The sequence below is a fragment of the Nelumbo lutea genome, chromosome 1 (assembly GCF_056320005.1).
Source record: "Nelumbo lutea isolate HS-2025 chromosome 1, American lotus-T2T, whole genome shotgun sequence".
NCBI classification, from domain to species: domain Eukaryota; kingdom Viridiplantae; phylum Streptophyta; class Magnoliopsida; order Proteales; family Nelumbonaceae; genus Nelumbo; species Nelumbo lutea.
Window position 1 is genome coordinate 120,722,899 of NC_142684.1, and position 10,239 is coordinate 120,733,137.

A 10,239-nucleotide genomic window follows, 5' to 3' on the forward strand; every position below is an offset into this window, starting at 1 on the left:
ATCTTTCCAATGCATTTTGAATAATCTCAATCGGAGTCCGAACGGAAAAGTTATGCCTAAATTACTACGCGGTGCTAAAACTGTGCAAAATTACCTGATTAACCTTGTTTTCTCCTTACACTTCTTTCATGCCCTGAATCGAAATACAAGAATAATGGGTCCAATTAAGTATTAATATTTAGGGATAAAAATATGATAACTTTTATTCTCATCACACAACCTGATGGAAAACTCACTTCGACTCCTTCAAAAATTCCACTAAGTTGATAATTAAATTACCTAAACAAAAAAAAAATAGTAAAACATGGTTCTCTCCTAGCTATTTATTTATGTATACGAATTAATCCTGACAATTAGGGATCATCCCATGTTTTCTTTTTGGGTTAATTACAAAGACCCCCATGTACTATGACCGTGAGACAAAGCCCCCTTCCATTAGCATTCCGTTGAAATCAGTCGTTGCATTGTTTTTTAATCCCTATACTACCTTTGTAATAACTATTTGGAACACTGTTCATCTTCCCTGACCTCACGATACATGAACAACAGCAGCATTAATTCCTTCTCCCCCTTCCTCTTTCTCTCCTCCCCTTTCTTCTTTCGGCTTTCCTTTGTTCTATCTGTTTTGTTCAAACTATCCAAATGATGAACCTACAATTTATCTATATTTTATGAGGTTTTTGCATGAAATTTTATGCTGGTTTTATTAATCTTTGCCTTAATTTAGCTTGATTGCAAGAAAGATTTCAGGGGGAGCCAAATCAACAAAAAGAAGGCAAAAGCAAGAAAAGAAAACCCAAAAATTTATCAAGTTCAGCCCGGCCCAGCCATGAGAGCAAGAGAATTTCATTCGGCCCAAGAAGAGCAAGTGAAACTCTTTGGAAAATCCAAGGGAAGAAGCCTAGCAAGAAGGAAATTTCGGCCCAACCCATTTTTAGCCCAAATAACAGCCTAGAGTGTAGCCCACTTGAGCTCAAAAGCAAGCTAAGTTGTAGCCCAAAGGGAGCTAGGGGCGGCAACTTCTAGGAGTTTCTTGAAGAGAAGGAGGGAGCACTCTAGAAGGTTCATGAGGGGTGTAATACACCCCATTCTAGAGGCTTCAAGAAGGGGCAAGAGCCCCCTTGAAAAACTATATAAGGAGGCCTCTAGGAGGGGAGAAAATTGTTCAATTGCTTGAGAGGAAGGCTCTCCCACTCTTAGAGGTTCGGCCACCTTGAGAGAAGAGAAGAGAAGAAGGCTAGGCGCAAGGAAGAAGAAGAAGAAGGGCTGAAGGAAGTTCAAGACAAGCAAGCTAGAAGAAGAAGGTGAGTTCGAATTGAGGGTTTGTGATTCAAAGATCTTTTGTAATAAATCATTTGTAGTTTCATTATCTTTTGATTTGAATTCAGTTTCTTAGTTATATTTTCTTTCTTATTTCTCATTGTTTACATTCTTCCTTGATGTATTTCAGCTTGTAAAATTTCAGTTCAACAATCTAATTCTTTTTGATTCATTCAAATGGTCATGCATTGTACTTGAAGTTTCTTGAATAAGGGTGTGATTGTAGATTAATTCGGCCAACTAACCTTCAAAACTCAGATCTGAATTCTCAGATCTGAGATTGCAAGATCTGAATTGCTTGAAAGAGAATTCAGATCTGCAATTTTCAGATTGGGCGAATTAATCTACAGCTTGGAATTCCTAGAGTGCTTGAGAGAGACTCTAGGAATTCAGATCTACTATTCAAGAACTGAATTGAGTGCAAGGTTAGAGATAACTTGCACAATTCGGTTGGTGATCAATTCAGATTTGAATTGATGCCTTAGAAGTGTTTGAAGAAATGCATGCATGGGGATTAGATTCTTGCTAGAGATAGAAGAACCGTCACTCATGCATAGGATGAACATGCGCTTGAGAGAGGCTGTTCATGACCTTGGGGTTTCACCAAACCAAGGCTCAATCATGATTCATTCGAATGATCCAAACTGATAGATTGTTGAATTCTGAGATTGACATTTACTGCTTACTCTTCTAACTTGAATTGAAGGCAATTGGGCCAATGATTTAGATAGATTTTAATTTAGGATTTCTTAGCTTTCATTAGAGTTTAGATTTATTTGTTGATCAGATAAGAAGTGCTCAATTTAGTATTGGTAATTGTTTCCTAAATCCTCGTGGGAACGATACTTCACTCTCTACTTTATTACTTGAACGGCTAGTGCACTTGCTAGTGTCACAATGAGCAACACATCACCAAATATCAGGATTTCCAGGAGGTACGGGGAGAAGATGAGGTTCCCAGTACATCAGAATTTGGGAATGGGAAAGGCGCAGCTGAAACGACGGCGAAAACACTGGGTTCATCTCAATCTGACATGGAAGATGTGTTCTTTGTCGGAAATGGTCCATCGAAGGCGTCTCGCATCGTCACATTCCATTCACAACACAATGGAAATCTCACTTCGACTCCTGCAAAAATTCCACTAAGCTAGTAATTAAATTACCTAAACAAAAAAACAGTAAAACACGGTTCTCTCCCAGCTATTTATTTATGTAAATGAATTAAGCCTGACAATTAGGGATCATCCCATGTTTTCTTTTTCCTCCCAATCGAAGATGGTGATCTATTTCACGGCGTCATGGTGCGGGCCTTGTTGATCCATGGAGCCAGCACTCGACAAGTTCGCTGCCAAATACACAGACGACGTGGAGTTTGTCAAGATTGATGTCCATGAATTAATGGTATTCTCTCACTCTTTCCCCCTCCATTTCTGCTTTATTGAATGTTTCAATGGTGCATCTGAGCGTTGAATGAATGGATGATCTGATTCTGGGGTTGGTTTGAATTCTGATCATCAGGAGGTATTGGATGAATTCTGACCATCATTGTTTTGAATTCTAACCATTAGGTGTTGGACGAATAGTGTTTCTGAGTTGTTTCTGGACCATTAGGGTTTCTTCTCGTTTCCTTTTCTGTTCTATTTTATCTTTGTTTTTCTGAGATTCGATGGGTGACAAAGGAGGGGGAGGAGAGGCTATCAAGAAGCAACAACGTTCATCTTCGCCTACACTTGAGGAATCAGTAGAGACTCGACAACAACAACAACAGTGTGAAGTTGTGAATCCGAAGAGACCCAGATACGCTACTGGTCAATGGAAGCTCCTGCCTTCATCATCCCAACAGCAACAGTGAAATCCGTAGATGACTGAGATTAATAGCGAATCGAGCCCATCTCCGACAGATAACCCACAAGCCCAAAGCCACACCACTGCAAAATCCTCTTCTCCAACAGCCTCATCTCCCTCGCACTCTCCTCTCCCTTCTTTATCAGCTGCGACGGCCATGACACCAACAAGCTGGACAACCATCAATTTTATCAACAGCCAGACACCAGTAGTTTCATCAACAACGGGAAGAAGAAAGGGGAGGAGAGAAAGGGGAAGGGAAAGAAGAGAAATCGGGGAAGAGAGAGAAATGTGAAAGAATCTGAGGCGATTACCATCATTGTTGTTCCTGTATTGTATTGTATTGTGTGGTAGGAGAAGATGAAAAATGTTTTTCTCTCAATTGTCATTATTAAAAAGGTAATATAGAAATTAAAAAACATTGCAATGACGGATTTCAACGAAAAACTAACGAAGGGGACTTTGTCTCATGATTATAATACAAGGGGGATTTTTGTTACAAAACAAAATATAGGGGGATTTTGTCTCAAACCCCATATTACAGGGAGGTCTTTGTAATTTACCCTTTCTTTTTCCTCCCAACCGAAGATGATGATCTATTTCATGGCATTGTGGGCCTTGTCAATCCATGGAGCCAGCACTCGACGAGTTAACTGCCAAATACATAGATGACGTGGAGTTTGTCAAGATCGATGTCGACAAATTAATGGTATTCTCTCACAGTGTTTTTGAGTTGTTTATAGACCATTAGGGTTTCTTCTCGTTTCCTTTTCTATTCTATTTTATCTATGTTTTTCTGAGATTCGATGGGTGACAAAAGAGGGGGAGGAGAGGCTATCAAGAAGTAACAACGTTCATCTTCCCCTACACTTGTGGAATCAATAAAGACTGACAACAACAGATATGCTACCGGTCAATGGAAGCTCCTGCCTTCATCATCCCAACAACAACAGTGAAATCCGCAGATGACTGAGATTAATAGTGAATCGAGCCCGTCTCCGATAGATAACCCACAAGCCCAAAGTCACATCACTGCAAAATCCTCTTCTCCAACAGCCTCGTCTCCCTTGCACTCTCCTCTCCCTTCTTTATCAGCTGTGTCCAGCCATTGACACCAACAAGGCAGACAACCATTAGTTTCACCAACAGCTTCGAAAAGGGAAATAATTTTATCAACATTTGGACACCAACAGTTTCATCACCAACGAGAAGAAGAAAGGGGAGGAGAGAAAGGGGAAGGGGAAGAAAGAGAGAGGGAGAGAGAAAAATGTAAAGGAATCTAAGAGTATTGTGTGTTGGGAGAAGATGAACAATATTTTTCTCCCAATTATCATTATTACAAGGGTAGAATGGAGATTAAAAAATATTGCAACAGCATATTTCAATAAAATACTAATGGAAGATGGTCTTTGCCTCACAGTTATAATACAAGAGGGATTTTTGTCACAAAACAAAATACAGGGAGGTCTTTGTTACAAACCCCATAGTACCCTTTCTTTTTCCTCCCAACCAGTGATCTATTTCACGGCATCGTGGTGTGGGCCCTATCGATCCATGGAGCCAGTACTCGACGAGTTCGCTGCCAAATACATAGATGATGTGGAGTTTGTCAAGATCGATGTTGATGAATTAATGGTATGCTCTCACTCTTTCCCCTCTCCATTTTTGCTTTATTGAATGTTTCGATGGTGCATTTGAGCGTTGAATGAATGGATGATCTGATTCTGGGGTTTTTCTTTATTGTTTTGAATTCTGATGATCAGGAGGTGTTGGATGAATTCTGATCATCATTGTTTTGAATTCTAATCATCAGGTGTTGGATGAACAGTATTTTTGAGCTGTTTTTGGACCATTAGGGCTTCTTCTCGTTTCCTTTTCTGTTCTATTTTATCTTTGTTTTTCTGAGATTCGATAGGTGACAAAGGAAGGGGAGGAGAAGCTATCAAGAAGTCACAACGTTCATATTTGCCTACACTTGAGGAATCGATAGAGACTCGACAACAATAGATATGCTACCAGTCAATGGAAGCTCCTGCCTTCATCGTCCCAACAACACCGGAATCCGCAGATGATTGAGATTAATAGCGAAGCGAGCCCGTCTCCGATAGATAACCCACAAGCCCAAAGTCACACCACTGCAGAATCCTCTTCTCCAACAGCCTCGTCTCCCTCGCACTCTCCTCTCCCTTCTTTATCAGCTATGTCGGGCCATGACACCAACAAGGCAGACAACCATCAGTTTCATCAACTGCTTCGAAAAGGGAAATAATTTCATCAACAGTCGGACACCAACAGTTTCATCAGCAACGAGAAGAAGAAAGGGGAGGAGAGAAAGGGTTTACGGCCACAACTAACGAAATGAGGTTTTTGTCTCACGCTTATATTACAGGGGGGTGTTTGTTGCAAAATAAATTATAGGGGTCTTTGTAATTTACCCTAAAATTTTATTATATATAAATTTTGATGTATATAATTATTTATATATAAAATAATAATGAAATTTAACAAAATTACAATAAAATTATATGCATGTGGAAGATGCTGTATCGGGCCACTATGTGGGCCATGCTGACAAGTACCATGCTAGCATGGCCCATTTTATTTTATAGTGTCATATTGGCCGGCAAGCCTCAAAATCCAAAGTCCAAACCCGGCACAGTTAATGGTATGGGTTGCCTCGTAACCGAGCAATATCAACTCAAAGGACAGCACAACCCAGCATAGTTAATGGTAGTCAGCGTGTGAAGCAAATTTAACTTCCATCAGTCCTAGAGGTGCAAGTCGAGTCCTGCTAGGCCAGCATGACACAACCTGCATGCGGCCCGCATAGAGTGGGTCACGTTGTACTGGCCCGTAGGTCAAGTCAGGCTGTGTTAGGACAAATTAGGGGGCCAACTCGGCACAACCCACAGCTTGAGTCTGTATAGGTCCGTATTGTGCTGTGGGTTTGGGTCGAGTGGGCTATGGGGTAAGCCTTGGGCTTGGGCTGAACCAAGCCAAAAAGGCCCAAACTATTTTTTATTGTTTTTTTACATTTTGAATTTTTATTTTTTTTGCTAAGTAAAACTAAAATACTTAACTTTCCTTTGGAAACAATTTGAAAAAATAAAAAATCTAATAAAAAAATGAATAAAAATGATTACCAAAATACAAAATGGATAATAAATTGGAGAAAAAAAAAGAATTTTATTTCATTTTAAATATAACAAATTACATTCTTGAAAAAATAACAAATAATTTAAATAAAATTGAAAAAAAATTACTCCATCTCCTTGACTTTAAATCATCTGCTTCATGAGGTGTAGTAGTGTAATGCCCTCCTTTGTCTTGTAATTTATTCTTAACATCCAACAAATCTTTAAAGTTGATGAGGAATGATTTGGCCCAACATACTAAGTAGAGGACACGTAGACACGACCTGCCAGCAGGATGACAACTCAGCAAGGGGAGCCCAGTCAGTAGTTCGGGAACCCAAGTGTTCGAGCACCTCAGCACAGAGCCACCTTGGCATCAAAGCCACTTCAGCACCCGAGTACCAGAATGACACGTAATCAACTCCAAAAGCTTCCCAATGGACTCCAAATCTCTTGGGATCACATCGCGTAACGTTAGGCCTTATCCTCCCCCTGCCCGGATTGGACGGTAATGATAGACATTATTGACTAGTATGCTACTCTCCTTCTAAAGCAGAAATGGATTTCATCTACTCGAACCAAAGATCCCAGAGTCGTTTCGTGAGACCTACGACAGCTCAACTATATAAGGGCATTAACCCCCTAGGACCCAGGTACGCACGATTTAGTGCATTATAGCTCTCCTTGTTCTGAAACTCTCAGCTCTAATATACTATTACTAACTTAAGCATTGGAGTGACCTCGCCGAGTTAGCCACCCTGGGTTCTTTGATACCTCCTATTCTTTGCAGTTCGAGCGACCTACTTGGTGACATGCGTTTGAGCTGCCCTACAGCTAGGAGCATCTAGATCATGCACCATTAATTGGTGCCGTCTGTGGGAGGCGATCGAAAGGTCATCCCAATCCCAATCTCAATCTCAACTTCAACTCAATCTCAATGGCATCTTCCAGCAATATCGGAAAGAGCGACATGAATGTCACTAGGGGCAAGAGCAACAAGCAACCATTCCCCAAGGTCCCTCGATGACCATTGGCCACTTCACCATTCCCCTGATAGTCTCGGGGGTTCCAACACTGTCCATGCTGCACACTATCCAACACGTGAATGTTCTGCTCCCCCAAGTGAACACCATGATCTCGGAGCCTTCTGTGATTCCCCTGGGATCGGGCATTCCTAGTTTAATGACCTTGTTTGAAGCGTCCGGACGATGCAGATCCAGATGCAACAGATTCACCAGTTTCAGCAATATTACTTCTACCAATAGTACCAATAACAGTTCCCACCGCTGCAGCCAAACCAGCCAACAAATCAACATCAAAGATAGACTCAAAACCAGAATCAGCATTGGACCCATCAGGGTGTCCGCCAGTCTCCTTCCCGCAGTGAGAGAACTTCACAGGTGTCGGTCCCTTCCTCGGGATGAACCCTGCCATGGGGTAGAGTAGATGAATGGCATACTACCCCAACCTCCCAATGTAGATGGTTAGCTCGAAGCCCAATGTGCAGGCTCAAGAGGAGACCCCTCATCACCCCGCGATAGCCAGCATCGTTCACGTAGCAAAGAAGAAGCAGCTGGTAGTACAAATGCAGCACCAACAAAGAAGCAACAACGGCGACGTCGTAAGATTCACCATTCCTCAACAAGGAATAGCCCACTAGTGAAGACTAGCCACCCAATAGATCAAAGCAAAGATAGAGAAGAGGTAAGCTCAGTGGCCACGAGAACAGTGCCTACTCTGTTGAGCCAGCCATCCCCCTTGTCATCCGAGCTCCTAGAGGCCTCAATGCTGAAAGATTTCAAGGTACCACCATTGGACAAGTATGATGGGCCTTTCGACCCCAATGATCATGTAGACGCCTTCCAGTCCCAGTTGCATCTTGCTAGTGCCAACGAGGCTTGTATGTGTGTGGCTTTCTCCACCAAATTTAGGGGCACAGTTTAGACCTGGTATAGGAACCTCGTGCCATATTCTATCAAAAGCTGGGTGCAGTTTGTAGACATGTTTAGGGCCCACTTTATCACTAGTTAGAAGTGCCCAAAATCGCAGGAGAGCCTTCTGAACGTGGTGCAAACGGAAGGAATTAGTCACAAGGAATTACATCAAGCGCTTTAGCAAGACTTTCTTGCAGATACCAGACCTTGATCCAATGGTACACCTTACCACAACTCGGAAAGGAATTAGTCATAGGGAATTCAAGTGGCATGTCATAGCAAACAAGCTAAAGAACATCATCGAGTTCCTCAGGCTAGCCGATCAATTCATTAACACAGAATGGGAGATTAACTAGAAGGCAGAAAACTAACAAGGTGAAAAGAGAAAGAGAGAAGAAGAAGAAACAAGCAACAATGAACAGAAAAGAAAAAAGAACAAGTCCTCGAGGAGGAGAAACAAGTCATCACACTCGAGGTGTAAGTCCCCCTCCCGAAGTTACAAGTCAGGTCATCGTTCCAAGACCTCACCAATGGAGAGAACCAATTATGCTCCCCTTAACGCGAAGCGATGAGAGATCTTAATGGCCATTAAGGACTCCTCCATTGTCAAATGGCCACCTAGGCTACAGGGAGACCCAATAACCAGAAACCTGAATGTTTATTATCTCTTTCATTGGGACCATGGCCACAACATGGAGAATTGTAGGAACCTCTATGACGAGATTGAGGAACTTATCCACCACGGGTATTTGAAAAACTACATTTTGCGCGAGGAGGACAGGGGACCGACAGGGAGATCAAAAGAAAGATGCCCCAAAAACTAGTAGGTAGAACGAGTAGACACCTCGCCCACTACCAGAAGAAAGACCGATCTGCGGGGAGATCAATATGATCACTAGGGGATCCATTGTAGCGGGGTTCACAACAGTAGTAGGGAAGACTTCGGTCTGAGAACTGGACCACGAGGCAGAGAACCCACAAAAGCCACCTTGGATAGAAGAACCCCTTTATTTCACTGAGGATGATGCTCATGGGATTCCATACCCTCATGACGGCGCCCTTGTTGTAAAGTTAACTAATGCAACGTGATCCAGGCACTCCTAGTTGGCGGATGCCTGGCTTCTAGCTGGTGACGGATGGTACCTGAGAAGAGAAAGGTGAAGGATTCCCAGGGAGCTTACCCAGTGAGAATACTCTAATGCTTAAGTAAGAACTCTGAGAAAGCTGTAAGAAATGCAAAGAGAGCTAAGAGTGTAGATAGCGCTAGATTAGTTCAATTGCCCCCGCCCCTTGGAAACCGGGGCCTTTAAATACAGATGTTCTTGTCAAATCGGGCATAACCACCACTAGCCCTCTATCACAGCCGTTATCTTCCAGGGCTGCGCGGGTAACCGCTGCAAAGTACTACAGACGTGGGTGCAGTCCACTAGGCTGGCAGGGACTGTGCCGTCAGTCAGGAGATGTGGTGCAGTCTGATGGGTACAGTCTTGTCAGATAAGAAGCTTCCTAAAAATGCCATGCCGCTCAATAGCGAGCTGCCTTGTAGCGAGCTATCCCATAGCAAGATTCTGGAGGTATCCCGAGGTGATTCCGCCTGAGGTTGCCTTTGAGGCGGTCCTCTTGCCTAAGCATTGGAGGGAGCTGATTGTTCGACCTCGCGAGCTAGGATTGACTTAGCTTGGAGTGTTCCCTTTTAGCATACTGGGGTCCTTGAGCTCGTGTTGTAGCGAGTTTGTTCCATGGCGAGCTATAATTTAGCGAGCTGATCTGGTAGGACTTTAAAAAGCTTGTTACTCAATTGTAGCCAGGCTGTCACACTAAGGTGTTACTTATGTTGTCACGTCCACGTGTTGCCTTCTTAGGAGGTCGGGTCAAATCACCCTCCATCAATTGCCCCCCACTCCTCGGACTAAGGGTTCTATCTTAGCGGGAGGAGTTCATGGAGTGTGACGGGTGGATTTGACCCAAAATTCAAACCGGATTGACTAATTGCATTAAATACACAC

General features: G+C 42.7%; 1 long non-coding RNA gene across 2 annotated transcripts; it reads left to right on the forward strand.

Annotated features, from left to right (window-relative positions):
* The first annotated feature begins 2,388 nt into the window (after nt 1–2,388).
* Nucleotides 2,389–5,689, forward strand: LOC148877162 (uncharacterized). Of its 2 annotated transcripts, none has more exons than XR_016095729.1 (2): nt 2,389–2,721; nt 2,839–5,689. It is a non-coding gene; the product is annotated as an uncharacterized LOC148877162 (long non-coding RNA). The 2 variants fall into 2 exon arrangements; XR_016095735.1 differs by having other exon boundaries at nt 2,889–5,689.
* The last annotated feature ends 4,550 nt before the right edge of the window (nt 5,690–10,239 follow it).